This window comes from Rattus norvegicus, chromosome 5 (assembly GCF_021556685.1).
Source record: "Rattus norvegicus strain SHRSP/BbbUtx chromosome 5, alternate assembly SHRSP_T2T, whole genome shotgun sequence".
NCBI classification, from domain to species: Eukaryota; Metazoa; Chordata; class Mammalia; order Rodentia; family Muridae; genus Rattus; species Rattus norvegicus.
The window spans coordinates 80255818-80271375 of NC_141538.1; the positions used below are offsets into that span (position 1 = coordinate 80255818).

The following is a 15558-nucleotide window of genomic DNA, read 5'->3' on the forward strand; positions in this document are numbered from 1 at the left end:
ATCGCACAGGGAAGTTCTACCAAATACGCTCCATGGAAGGCATGTCATATTACATGAGGGTTTCTGCCCCAGTTTTCCCTCCCTCGAAAAATGGCAGTGCGATGGGTCGGGAGTGCCCTGGGTCCCAACAACAGCCTAAGGGTATCTCTCTTGTACAGGTTCGCCAACTTTGTACGAGGATTTGACCTCTGTCTTCGCCCTCCTATATCTGGGTGTCCTGTTTGCTTAAAAAAAAAAACAGAAAAGGGGGAGATGTGAGGAGCTGTCCGAGGAGCTGTCCTCACAGATGTGAGGAGCTGTCAGAGGAGCTGTCCTCACATATGTGAGGAGCTATCCTCACAAACTCCATTACAAGATGGCACCGGCATCCGGCAGAACGCACCTAGTAAAAAGGGCAATACGCAGGCGCCTGGTAACTTCCCTACTCAAAGGGACACGTACGTTTTGGTACGTCATCTGGCATAATTGGCAGCGACCAGTCAGAGAGTGACACGTCCTAGGCGAGGATAGTTTCCTATATAAGGGACGGTTATTCCTCACTCGGTGTCTCCGCATTGTAAGCTTATACTCTCCCTCTCAAGACGCATTAAAGCTTTTCTGCAGTAGGATCCTGTGTGTGCCGCGTCGTTCCTGCTGGCGAGACGTAGCGCGGGACAATGTGTCTCTCCTCAATCTGTTGGAAAAGATAGTCTATGGATGGAAGAATCGTCAGCAAGTCTCATGTGTCTATGGTCCTTATAAAGCCTCTAAGGCAGGCGCCCTAGACAGCATTCATCACGTCTTGGGACTGCTCTAGAGGTGGTGAAATCCTGAGACTCAGCTAAGATTCTGGGACATGAGGAAGGATCTTGGGCACAGGACTCAGGTGGTCACCTCATTCTCTCATGGGTTAGCCCTCTGGACACATAGACATACATTTAAGTGCAAGGGTAATCATTTATTGAACTGCAAGAGCAAGAAATTTGTGTGGAATGATCACGGGTGGGGCAAAGAGAAATTTAAGAAAGCTTTTAATTTTCGATGTGTTATCCTGGGTATCTAGGGAAGATGCTGGAGTGACGAGGATTGCACTTTTCTGTGAGACAGGATGGAAGTCAGATCGCAGAATTTGTCTCAGGATACTCCATGGACAGGAAATGGTGATGCTGGAATCCTGAAGTCTCCACTCAGCACTGAGTAATCCAGGAAGAAAGAATACAGGAACCCATTAAGCACTTCTTGGATTGACTTCTGGACAGACAGGCACTCTATTGTATAGAACAAAGGATGAAGAAATAGATCTTGCCCTGCAATCTAATCAACATTATTTGCCAGAAAACAGGGATTAAAGGCATAGAATAAATGACTCTTTCCTTATGCATGGCCTATGAAAAATGAAGTAACGAAAGGTCTGAGGCTTGTTTCCACAATCTTTGGCATAAGAAGCTCCGAAGAATGGACATTGCCTTGAGGAATAATGGTGAAAGCCTTGGCCACTTTTTTTTTATATTTTTAAATTTTTATTTTTTTATTTTATTTTTTTTTAGCTTGAGTATTTCTTATTTATATTTCGAGTGTTATTCCCTTTCCCGGTTTACTGGCCAACATCCCCATAATCCCTCCCCCTCCCCTTCTTTATGGGCTACATGGTGTTTTTTGTCTTTTATTATTTTTTTTAAATTTAATTTTATTTTTTTTATTAACTTGAGTATTTCTTATTTACATTTGAGTGTTATTCCCTTTCCCGGTTTCCGGGAAAACATCCCCCTAATCCTCCCCCTACCCTTCTTTATGGGCTACATGGTGTTTTTTGTTTTTTATTATTTTTTTAAATTTAATTTTATTTTTTTATTAACTTGAGTATTTCTTATTTACATTTCGTGTGTTATTCCCTTTCCCGGTTTCCGGGAAAACATCCCCCTAACCCCTCCTCCTCCCCTTCTTTATGGGTGTTCCCCTCTCCATCTTCCCCCCATTGCTGCCCTCCCCCCAACAATCCTGTTCATTGGGGGTTCAGTCTTAGCAGGACCCAGGGCTTCCCCTTCCACTGGTGCTCTTACTAGGATATTCATTGCTACCTATGAGGTCAGAGCCCAGGGTCAGTCCATGTATAGTCTTTAGGTAGTGGCTTAGTCCCTGGAAGCTCTGATTGCTTGGCATTGTTGTACATATGAGGCCTCTAGCCCCTTCAAGCTCTTCCAGTTCTTTCTCTTGGGGTCCTATTCTCAGTTCAGTGGTTTGCTGCTGGCATACGCCTCTGTGTTTGCTGTATTCTGGCTGTGTCTCTCAGGAGCGATCTACATCCGGCTCCTGTCGGTCTGCACTTCTTTGCTTCATCCATCTTGTCTAATTGGATGAGCCTTGGCCACTTATAAAGATTTTCATACATTGTCTGAGTGAAGTCTTGGGAAATGGGAAAGAGGGGTCAAAGGAGTCTGCTCTCCAGACTGTAGGAGAAATGGAGATCATGCAACTCCAATTCCAGGTAAGAAGCCAAGGGTGTACAGAGTCCAGATGAAGATCTTATTGTCCAGAGTGGGATGCAGTGGGACCACAGACCCTGAAGACCAGTCATACTCACATCCTGCTACTCTCTGTTTCAAACTTTAACTCTTAATGACACTTAACACATCGCTGAGCCCTTTTTACACAACCATCCAGCAACTATGGAAAACTCACTCCCTTGTTTTCTTGCCTAAGTGCTTGTGTCACTTTACTTTAGAGCTCAAAATAGGACCAGATAATCACAAATCCACATAATTCAAAGCCATTTTTCAAGTTCTCCTCAAAGACTCCTTATCAAATTATTCTTATAATAATTTGGAGGCACAATACTAATGCTTTTGGAAGGGCCCGGTCCATGCCCACCCAACCCTTGCTCTCACTGGAGATTGCCCACCTGGAGGCTCAGGCCTTTCTTCAACCTCAGGCCTGGAGACAGTGATCTGCAGAGTGAGAACAAGAACGTGTTCAGGTACTAGGTCCACTTTATTCTCCGATGAGGAAATGAGGTGCCTCTCCAGCTTTCAACAAATGCCTGATTGCCAATCCCCCAGGTTCATTTCTTCTATGATATAATATTCAGAACGAGAAAAATAAGTGAATCCTGACTTACCAGTCTTGGTTAGGTCAATGATATTGTCCCTAGTGATTACATGCGCCTCGCATAGTTTTGCAAACTTTTCCTTGATGTCTGAACTCAGATCCTTTGTTCTACCTGTGAAAAGAGCAGCAGTGAGTATAGCAGCTGTGTCCTAGGCATTGACCACAGAACTAAGTGAGCGGACAGGGGCTCCCCCATAAGGATGAGAAAATGGCTGGTGACATGGTTGACAGGTGTGGGTCCAATCTATCCTGAATGTGGCATCCACGGAATGGCCTTCTGGCACAAGGAGAGATTTCAGAGTGTGCCCATCTCTGTGCTTGAGGCAGGGTACAGGTGAACATTGTTGATCTTCAGGAAGTGAGTAAGAGGCGGACCAAGCCGGGAAGACCATACTAAAGCTAGAGTTTCCTTCCTCTTTTCCCACCCCAAGATCAGTGTCCATGTGGAAATACTTTACCGTAGAGCTCCATCAGCTGGAAGGTGTCCCTGTTGTTGACATTAACGAGATGAAACATGACGTAATTGTCATAGTCTGTCTTAAGTATATTAAATGTATTCCCTCTGTCATCTGTGGAGGAAATGGGACACAGCTCAGAAATTCTCTGGTCTGCAAGAAATTATGTAAACCCTTTACCTGTTCTACCCCAAACATAAAAATCATTAAAATACATATCCTGGAAGAGATGGGGACGGGGATGTCAGCTGCTACCCATCTGTAGCTTTCTGGAGTTAATGAAGTAACTTCTAAGGAAGGGGCCCTGGGAGGACGCCCACTAGAGAACACTTAGCCACAGCAGCGACTCACTCTCTCTCTCATCCTCTCTGAGGTTCACTGGCCTCCCTCAGCACCTTCAAGCGACACATCTGTCTTTCATAATTCTGCCGTCTCACATGGCTACATCCTGAGCAATGTGCATCGGTGCTAGCTACCGGGCAGTATCAGATTCCACCTCACCATACTTATCCCCCTTGCCTGCCACAGGGTGCTAGCTATTAGATGGACCCCGTGTCCCTGGCTAAATCAACCATTTCAGGAAGTGCTTGAGATTCTACAAGGGGTTGTGGTGAGTTCCCTAGTAGAAAATTTGACTGGAAGGTGCGAGTTCCTCACTTCAATCCCCAGTAAAACACACGCACACACACAGACACACAGACACACAGACACACAGACACACAGACACACACACACACACACACATTCAAACACACACACACGATAAAGGTGGTAGGGTTTACTAAATTCCTTGTGGATATGTAGACAGATATTCTATATACTTGCACTCAACAAAATATTCGCCATCCTTTGGCATTTTTTATGCAACCGAATATAGTTTCCTGCACTCTCCATTTTCCCTGTAAAACAGAGCAAGCTGGTGCTTAGGGGAATTTTGATCTGGTTGGCTTCTTCACCCTCTATAGGTATCTCCAGTTTCTGATTCCATTTTACTTTTGAATATTTTTGCAAAATTAGCAAAATGGCTTTTTTTAAAGGTTATTTCATTTCTGTCCGATACTTTAGTAATCACGAATTTGCGCTTATTTCTTCTTCCTCAGCTAAGGGCAGACACCTCACTTACTTAATACAGAACTTGAAGCCTAAGGAATTCTCCAAGACATCGATGTGCTGCACAAAAATATCTCATGCTGCCATTCTGTTCTATCTTTTCTCTTTTGTCAGAGGCCACGACAATAGAAAACCAATCCCCATTGAGCTGTAATGGATAAGAAAATGCTTAAGGGAGAAGAGGGTAGGGATACCGCATGGACATGTTTCTTCTTGAATTTGGCTTGATAGAGTTGTCACAATACCTAACATTCTGCCCCTGCCTCTCAGTGAGAGCAGAAGTCCCCAAACGTTGTTAGATCTAAATAGAATATAACTGGTCTTACTTCAAGGTCTGAAGTCATTCGTTTGTCTAATAGAAGAGGCCACTGTACCCATCCCCTCAGAGGACCCGCTTGGCTTCAAGAGTTCTCCAAAGCACTCTCTGAGTCAGAAGTTACTATTCACTGAGCCTACCTTGTCCACATCGAGGTTCCCTCTCTTGGAATTAGCTTCTTCTGCATGGCCACAGACCAGGGTCAGGCCCAGACACAGCAGCAGGAGCAACAGCTTCATGTTGGTAGAGAATAGAATTGCCTCTCTGCCAGGACAATCTCTCTGCTGATGGTGCCCACACTCCACCTCCAGCACTTTGCTCATCTTTATACTCTCTCTGGTTTCGAGTGTTTTTTCTTTTCCTTCTCATATGGCCCTCCTTCCCTCAGGCTTTGTGGAATGTTTTCTCATGTATTGTTGTGAAGCCAAGGATTGTTCATGCCCTTTTCAAACTTGGCAATGTCATATCCTATGGATTGATTCTATCACTCATACATTTCGCAAAACATATTCCCAAGAAAAACAGTGGATGTTCTAGAGGACTGCCATCCGGAACCAGATGCAACTTTGGATCTGACTTGGAATCAGAAAGCCAGTTATGGAGTAGGTGGGTACTGAACTGGAAGGTCAAGCATGGAGAGAATCTTTGCTTCAAGACTTGAGTGGAGTGTCGAAGAAAATGAATTACTTGGGTTTTCTTTGAAAAGGTTCATTCACATTTCATGCGTATGAGCATTGGTTTTGCATGTGTACCATGCACACACCTGGGCCCAAGGAAGTCAGAAGGAGGGCAAAAGAAGGAATCCGATTCTTTGAAACCTGTTCTTGCTGAGGACCCAGGTTCAATTCCCAGCAATCACTTGGCATCTCACAACTGACTCTAACTCCAGTCACAGGAAATGACCCTCTTTTGGCCCCTGTGACCTCCTGTACACATGTGGTACATATGAACTCACTCATTCAGGCACCTATGCATAAAAATAATAAATCTTAACTTAAAAAATTATCAGGAAGGGTCTTCCGAAGCTAAGCTGACAGCCCCCACCCCAACCTCCACCCCAAAACTGGACCTCAGAATGCAAACTACTAACTTAGTAAGGTAAACTGCTTCAGCTGTTTACCTCAGAGAACGTTGGACTTTAACTGACTGGACATAATCTCATCATTAAAGAAAAACAAACGAATGTTCAAAGTCATATTTGCTGATGGAGGTCCAAGTAGAAATGATGTCAAGAGTCTGCCTACAAAGACACACAGTTATAAATGGGAACATATTTTGTATCCGTATAAATTGATTTTACCCTGGAACTAGAAACATAAAATAGTGTTTGATGTGGGGAAATAAAGAATTAAAAAAGGAGACAAGTCCTCGATAGGTTTTATTTCCACTTTGCATCAACTCTCTATAGTATGTACTATTTATTTTCATCTTTCCAGAGTGTTAGCTAAGACTCAGAAAGATCAAGTAACTATACAAGGCCATACAGCCAGTCAGCGAGAGAACTTAGATTTAAACCCAAGCCTGTCCATCTGACTCAGGAGCCTTTGTTCTTATTGACTCCACTATACATGTCGGGATGTTTTTACAGGAAGGGAGGATGGCTAAATAGTTGAAAGAGGAATAAACAGCACTGTAGAGCTCCAGCCACATCGGACTGAAACTGCACGTGGGTTTCTTTAAAATATGGAGGAGTGGGTGTAGCTTGTGATTGAATGAGACATGACTACTGGCCCCTCTTGGTCTACAAGCATTTGGTAAATGCTTGACTAGGGGACTATCATTTTTCTTTTCTCCTCTTCCTCTTTCTCCTGCTCCTCTCCCCTCCTCTTCCTTTTTTGGTTAATTATGGTGTGTGTGCACACATGTGCACAGGCCTTTGCTCGTATATGCAGGAGACAGAACAGGGTGTCTCCTTTTACTTTATCCCCTTCAGACATGGTCTCCCTCTGAATCTGGGACTTAGTGTGTTTCAGATAGGCTGACTGGCCAGTAAGTCCCAGCAATCCTCCAGTCTCCACCATCTACCTAGTGTTGGGGTTAAAGGCAGCCATGACCAACTTTTTAATGTGAGTTCTGAGCATCTGCTCTGACCTTGCTGGGAGCCCACACAGCCCTCACAGCCAGTACGTCTCCACTGATCTGTCGTCCCAGCAACTCACATAGAGGCTGGCCTTGAGCTTCCTGAGTTTCTGAATGGTCTTGGATCTGTGGCAGTCCCCAGCTCCAGCCTCCTGAATGCTAAGATTACAGGTTGTAGCACTACGTCTGGCTATAGATTACTACTTTTCTAGTAATGAACGAGAAGATGCTTCCCCAGCAGAAGGCAACAGTCAGTCCCTTCCACTTAGCACTCCTTAGTACATGTGAGCTGTTCATGTGACTGAAGCACTGAGGCTGTTAAGAAATGACTAGACAAAGCAGGTGGGTAAGGGGTTTAAAGAGTGTAGGTGTAACCAGCTAATGGCCCATTTGTAACTATCTAGCATTTCTGAAACTGACTAATAGGAAGATGATTTAATGATCTTTACCTGAGTCTTACCCTCAACAAATTGAATAAATACCCCATTCAGAAAGCCTGCAGAAACATTCGAGTCACTTACATAGTTCCAGGGTGTGTTTGGGGCCAAGAAGAACATCAATGAACACGGGCTTATTTGATTCATGTCCCAGATGGAAATATTCTGTAGTACCTCCAGCAGAGTGACAGATAGGACTGCTGACCCCGGATCAACATCAGTTCTAAAGCATCTGCTTGTGTCAGCGTCAGAGGATGCTTGGAGCCACTGGATTCCACCTGCTTAACTCCCAAAACCTAGAGCGAGCCCCAGAAAACAGGCAGAAACAAACTTTAGGGGACAAAGAGATTACTGGCCAGGAACTTGTGAAGGACGAAGGGAGCTAGGAGACAGCAGAATCAAGGAAGGGAAGTTATCCTGTGTTAAGCAGAAATGCTATGCCACAGTTTTGCTCGATCTTGTGGGCGGGATGTGCACCCCAAAGAGACCAGTATCTCAGCTCAAAGACAAGGAAGTCTGAAGCAGTTAACAGTTGGGAAGGCTAGCTATTCACACTCCTCACAACCAAGCAGTCTTTTCTTCAAGGTTGGGGGACTCTAAGCTATCCTGCATCCTGATTTCTGGAATTTCATTCTGCTATCCATGAGTAGTCTTTCTTCACAGGGCTTGAGTCCTCTCCCCAATTAGGTATCTGTCACAGGAACATTGCAATACAGAGATATTTAACTCAGGGGAATCTGTAAGCCATCGAGCCCAGGAACCATGCGTCCACACTACTGCATGCTCAGAAGGGTCAGCGCCCTGGCAGTGTTAGCCTTCAGTCACCAATGGCTGATGGAGGCAGGCAGGATGAACCAGAAGAGGGAGAGACTGGAGAGATGACTCCCGGTTAAATTCCCAGCATCCACAGGAATCCATAAGTCTAGTTCCAGGGACCCGACACCCTATGTGGGCTCTGCATGCATGTGCTGCACAGACATACATGCAAGCAAAACATTCATACACATAAAATAATCTATTGTTTTAAGCACAAGAGAATTGACCAGACTAACAGGAACTAAGCAGAGGGCCTTCTAGGGTATGGGGAGAATGTACACATAAGTGAAGGCCATGGCAAAGAGGAGTACAAATAGTTCAGAGAGCCAAAGGAAACATTGCTGGAACACAGTGAAAACAGGAATTACAAAATGAGTTAAGGCTAGAAAGGGAGTTGTGACAGTTTGCGGGGGCTGCCCTCTGGAACTCATGCAGTATGGGTGACTTCAGCAAAAATTAGACTTTGTCCTTTCTGGCCGCTAGAACTCTGGGAGCAAGGTGTTTGATGGGGCTTGCTTCTTCTGAGCTCTTCCTCATTGGTGGAATCGTGTTCCCGAGTCTTCAGGAAGTCTCTTCTCTGATCCCTCCTGTATCCTAGTCTTTTCTTTTGAGGACACTGGTCAGTCATCTTGACTTAGGTTCACCCTGAATACCTCATCTTACCATAATTGCACCAAATCACACCCTGGCACTATGGGTAAAGCTTCCAATGTACATATTTTTGGTGGGCACTCTTATCACATATCAGCTTATGTGGGCCTGTGAGGAGCTTGGAAGGGGTTGGTTTTCATGTATCTGGGAAGGACCTGAAGCATTTTAGAATTACAGTCGGAACATGGTCAGAAGTGTGCTTTCAAAGTTCATCTGGCTTCATTTGGATATCGAAGACCAACAGGAAGGCAGGAGAAGAGAGAAAAAATTGTTATCAGTGGCTCTCAAACGTGTGGAGATGGACTTTTTTTGGGTTCTCAATGTGTGGGTTGTGACCCCCACCTGGGTCACATGTCCTATATCCTGCATATCAGATATTTACATTTCAATTAATAACAGCATCAAAATGACATTTATGAAGTACCAACGAAGTAAGTTTATGGTTGGAGGCCACCATAACCTGAGGAACTGTATTAAAGGGTCATAGCATCAGGAAGGGTGAAAACCTTTAGGCAGGAGATCATGAAGGAAGTTACTGGAACATGCTGGGAAGAGATCATGTAAGCTTACTCTCCATAGCTGGAATTAGAGGGACGTCTATAGAGAAAGTACATGGTGTTCAGAGAATGTGAGGTGTTAAGTACACATTGGTATTCTGTATTCTGTATCCTTATGTAGATACAATTTAGAGTTATTGCCATTAATATCATGACCAAAAGCAACTTAAGGACGAAAGGGTTTATTGTAGCTTACAGTCTATCATGAAGGGAAGTTGTGTGTGTGTGTGTGTGTGTGTGTGTGTGTGTGGTGGGGGGACTCTATGAGAGAACTTGGAGGCATGGACTAAAGCAGAGTCCTTAGGAGAACATGGCTTCCTGGCTCGTTCCCTGTGCATTGTGAGCCTGCCTTCTTATATACCTCAGAACACCCTGCCCAGGGTGGTACATCCATAGTGAGGTGGGTCCTCCCGAATCAGTTTCCTAGAGGCATTTTCTCACTTGAGGGTGCCTCCTTCCAAATAACTCTAGCCTGTGTGGAATTGAAACAAAAACAAAAATAAAAAAATGACCCAAGAAAGTTAGTAATGAAGGAAAAAAACAAAACAAAACACCACAAGAAACAAAAAACAACTGTACATGAGAAACAAAAAGGATAACACCTCTGCCTAGTGATTTGAAACCTGACGTCCGTATCCCTGTGTACAGGTGGGCGTGAAGGTATCTATGTGCCATTGACTGATCCACACAGATGCTGGATGCATGAGAGTTGGTGAGATGCTGGTTTCAACCTTCGTGATGTAGGCACCTCTTGCTTCTGTCTTCCTTTTCTTCTTCTTCCTTCATTACTCATAATTTTCTGTGTTTTATGCTGCAAATAGTTTTATAATTGATCATAGGACTTCTCCCCCTGACATTAACTGAACCGAACCTATATAACCGCCCTTTACAGGTCAGAAACTGAATTGTGCTGGCGGTTCATACAGTTCACTGAACGGTGGATGCTTCCGTGGACGTTAATTCTTTTTTAACTGAAGCATGATTAGTGGTTTTAAACTTCAGAATGTTTTAAACTTCAGAACACCTCGGTCGTTGATACTGTCTCAAGACATGCTTCCAGAGGGCAGGATGGACAGAAGTTCCCAGCAGCCCCATCGAGCAACTCACAACCACCTGCAGCCCAAGTGCCCTTGTCAGGCCTCGCCGTGCACCTGCACGCGCGCACACGTGCACACACGCACACACATTAAAATTAATCTAAATGGTCAAATATAACAAGAAATGCTACAAATGGCCTTATTATATGTGTCTATGAAAATGATATGGCAATGATTGCTTTATCCCTCATAATTTATTTGATAAACAGCAATTCAGAAGTAATTTCATTGTAAGCCTGAGAACTGGTTTTCTGAAGACATGATCGCTTTGGTTTTATTTAGATGCAAAGGAACTTTAAATAGTTTTCAAATGACTACAAAGAATGGACCTACTTGAGATGGAAATTAAAAAAAAATGAAACTCCAGTCTTAAATACAGTATAAATGTAGTGTCAGAAATTTGTTTATAAATAATAAAATGACTATAACTGTGTTAGAGTGCAGAGAAGTACCAATCTGTGTGACATTCCGTGTAAATTGTTTGTGGCGCTCAGCTTAATCTCATACAGTTTCATCCATCCACTATGCAATACAGTTTTAATTAGATATATAAAAATATGGAGGAGCCAGTCAAATACTACTAACAAACCAAATAAGGACTGAAACTCTGGAGAGAATAGGACAGACCCGACAACCACACCACGGCCTCTGGAATTACGCATGCGTAGTTCTGTTAAGCTCATCTACAGACGAAAGAGTAAGAATCTTAACCACAGCAAGAAATCTATGCTGGGGGTTCACAGAGCCAGTGCAGCAATGTGTAGGGTTGCCCTCTACTGACCAACCTCAGTGTTGCGCTGTATCCTACAGCCGCATTGCTGGGGCTTCCTTTGTGCATGTTAGGTCTCTGTTAGGTTTGTGCTTATAATTTGCAGCCAGTAGCTGGAGAGTTGGAGCACAAAACTTGTACTCATTATCGTCCTTTTTAAAAATAGAAAAGTCGAGGCTGGAGAGATAGCTCAGTGGATAAGAGCACTCGATGCCCTCACAGAGGACCTGAGTTCAGTTTCTGGCATACACAGGATAGCTCACAACCTCCAGTTTCAGAAGATAGGACACCTTATTCTGACCTCTTCAGGCAGGAGTGGTATATGTGGTGAACAGACATGCATGCAGCCAAAACACTTATACACATAAAATAAAACTAAAAAACGTCTAACTAGACAAGTCAGGCCTGGAGAGCTTTGTCACCAGTTAAAAGCATAGGGCTGTTCTTTCAGAGGACTTAGGTTTGGTTCTTGGCACCCACTTGGTGGTTCACAACCATCTGTACCTCCAGCTCCAAAGGATCCATTTTTAATCTACATTAAAATATTAATCTCATCTTTCATTACAAATGTTTCAGGCTAATGTTTCAACTAAAAGCCTTGGTTACTAGTCTTATAACCTCGGAGTTACATTCTGTTCTTTTGATTTTTGGGTGCTGAGGATTGAACCCAGGGTGTCATGGTTACAAAGTCACCATTCACCACCAGCGGCCTATACCCCTATTTCTGAAGTTCGATTCTTTTACTGGAGTTACTTTAGATAGTCTGAGGTCTTTCTCCATAGGAAACTGTTCTTGGTCCTTTTTTGTGAGTTTGTCTTAGCACATTTTTTCTGTTCCTGTCCTTTCGTGAATGCTTTCATTACTTCTTACCCAATACAAATAAAATGTAAGTGTCTTTGTGGTATTGTATTAAGTGGGGTTACCTAGAGGAATAAAACTTACAGTGTGTGTGTGTGTGTGTGTGTGTGTGTGTGTGTGTGTGTGTGTGTGATTAGTTTATTAGAATGGTCTACAGACTGTAGTTCAGGTAATCTATTAACATAAAGTCCAAGAATTCAGGAGTTGTTTAGTCTACAAGGTTGGATGTCATAGCTGTTTTTCAATGTATGTCAGAAATCCAAAGTAGGCCCTAACGCTCATGAAGGAATGGACCTCCTAGCCAGAGTAAGAGGAGGCTCTAGAGAGGGATCTTCCTTCTTCCCCATCTTCTATGTAAGCTGTCAGCAGAGGGGGTGACCCAGTTTCAAGGTGGACCTTCCCTCCTCAAAAATATCCGGATTAAAAGTGGGTCTTTCCGGGATGATCAAAATGCGAATGCTTCACTCCTCCTTTAGAAGGGGAACAAGAATACCCTTGGCAGGGAATAGGGACGCAAAGATTAAAACAGAGGCAGAAGGAACACCCATTAAGGACCTGTCCAACATGTGGCCCATACATATACAGCCACCCAATTAGATAAGATGGATGAAGCAAAGAAGTGCAGGCCAACAGAAACCAGATGTAGATCTCTCCTGAGAGACACAGCAAGAATACAACAAACACAGAGGCGTATGCCAGCAGCAAACCACTGAATTGAGAACAGGACCCCTGTTGAAGGAATCAGAGAAAGGACTGAAAGAGCTTGAAGGGGCTTGAGACCCCATATGAACAACAATGCCAACCAACCAGACCTTCCAGGGACTAAGCCACTACCCAGAGACTATACATGGACTGACCCTGGGCTCCAACCTCATAGGTAGCAATGAATATCCTAGTAAGAGCACCAGTGGAAGGGGATGTCCTTGGTTCTGCCAAGACTGAACCCCGAGTGAACATAATTGCTGGGGGTAGGGCAGTAATGGGGGGAGGATGGGGAGGGGATCACCTATATGGAAGGGGAGGGGGAGGAGTTAGGGTGATGTTTGCCCAGGAACTGGGAAAGGGCATAACATTCAAAATGTAAATAAGAAATTCTCAAGTTAATAAAAAAAGAAAAAAAAGTGGGTCTTTCCATCTTCAATTGACTTAGCCACTCTCTCACTCGTGCATTGTCTGTAAAGGTTTAGTTAATTCCGGATGTCGTTGACAACCAAGAATATTCATTACAAGCCCACCCCTGGTCAATGTGACACACAATCACATCTCTTTGCCATGCTTAATTTTCAGATGGAAGTAACAGCCAGGTCATAACTGTGCCTGTGTAATTACCCCATGTACAGCCTCAAAGGCGTTATGTGTTTAACAGAGTCGTAATTGTACACAGCGTGATGTAAGCATCCCTCATACAACCATAAATGCATTATAAATTTTATGATGTTCCTTCAAGGGACATTCCTTTGATATGTCAAAAGTTAAATATGACATCCTCTGATATTCTGTTAATCGTTCTGATACTCCATGACAAAGAAATAAAACATGAAAATCTGTACAAACACATTCTTAACAAAATACTCCCCTGAGCTGCGTGCTGTCCTCTCCTGGACCCCCAGCTCCATTATCCAGCCACTGGAAATAAAGAAATGAATTAAGCACTTTCTAGAATTCAATGATACCTAAACAACACAAAGACTCAATAAATAAAGAGAACTTCACACCAATTTCCACTATGAACATTTATACAAATATTCTCAATAAAATGCTTGCAAACTGAATCCAGGAACACATCAAAAACATTATTAACCATGGTCATGTAGGCTTCATCCCAGGGATACAGGGATGGTTCGATGTACAGAAATCCATCAATGCAATCCACTGTACATACAAACTAAAAGAAAAATATCACATGATCATTTCTCTAGATGCAGAAAAAGTCTTTGACATAATCCAACACTCCTTCATATTAAATGTCTTGGAGCGATCCGAGATATAAGGTGCATTTCTAAACACAATAAAAGCAATATACAAGCAGCTCGCTGCTCCCAAACCCCGTGGGAGAGAGAACTCACCGCCTGAGACTGCAGAGCGGAAGAGACCACCAACACTGCCCACCCCTGTCCACATCCCTGGCCCAAGAGGAAACTGTATACGGCCTCTGGGTTCCCGTAGAGGAGGGCCCAGGAGCAGCAGGTCCGCTGCGTCTGAGACATCTCTGGAACCTGAAGGGACTGACCGGATAAACAGTTCTCTGCACCCAAATCCCGTGGGAGGGAGAGCTAAACCTTCAGAGAGGCAGACACGCCTGGGAAACAAGAAGAGACTGCACTGTGCGCACATCTCTGACGCCAGAGGAAAACACCAAACGCCATCTGGAACCCTGGTGCACAGAAGCTCCCAGAAAGGGCGGCGCAGATCTTCCTGGTTGGTACCCCCACGGAGAGCTCATAACCAACACCCCACAAGCAAACTTGAGCCTCGGGACCACAGGTAAGACAAACCTTCCTACTCCAAATGACCTGCCTAGTGATCTCAGGACACACACCCACAGGAACAGCTGAAGACCTGTAGATAGGAAAAACTATACGCCCGAAAGCAGAACACTCTGTCCCCATAACTGGCTGAAAGGAAACAGGAAAACAGGTCTACAGCACTCCTCAAACACAGGCTTATAGGACAGTCTAGCCACTGTCAGAAATAGCAGAACAAAGTAACACTAGAGATAATCTGATGGCGAGAGGCAAGCACAGGAAGCCAAGCAACAGAAACCAAGACTACATGGCATCATCAGAGCCCAATTCTCCCACCAAAGCAAACAATGAATATCCAAACACACCAGAAAAGCAAGATCTAGTTTCAAAATCATATTTGATCATGATGCTGGAGGACTTCAGGAAAGATGTGAAGAACTCCCTTAGAGAAACACAGGAAAACATAAATAAACAAGTAGAAACCTACAGAGAGGAATCACAAAAATCCCTGAAAGAATTCCAGGAAAACACAATCAAACATTTGAAGGAATTAAAAATGGAAATAGAAGCAATCAAGAAAGAACACATGGAAACAACCCTGGATATAGAAACCAAAAGAAGAGACAAGGGGCCGTAGATACAAGCTTCACCAACAGAATAGAAGAGATAGAAGAGAGAATCTCAGGAGCAGAAGATTCCAGAGAAATCATCGACTCAACTGTCAAAGATAATGTAAAGCGGAAAAAGCTACTGGTGCAAAACATACAGGAAATCCAGGACTCAATGAGGAGATCAAACCTAAGGATAATAGGTATAGAAGAGAGTGAAGACTCCCAGCTCAAAGGACCAGTAAATATCTTCAAC

General features: G+C 43.8%; 2 pseudogenes across 1 annotated transcript; both read right to left on the minus strand.

The window, feature by feature from the left end:
* The window catches only part of LOC148005821 (uncharacterized), a 156030-nt pseudogene that overhangs the window by 12318 nt on the left and 128154 nt on the right, over positions 1 to 15558 (minus strand).
* Positions 988 to 5246, minus strand: Mup4-ps7 (major urinary protein 4, pseudogene 7; annotated as a pseudogene). Its single transcript, XR_015620905.1, has 7 exons — positions 5106 to 5246; positions 4663 to 4797; positions 4365 to 4438; positions 3543 to 3653; positions 3095 to 3196; positions 2879 to 2965; positions 988 to 1172 (listed from the first exon to the last, which is right to left on the minus strand). The product of XR_015620905.1 is annotated as a major urinary protein 4, pseudogene 7 (transcript).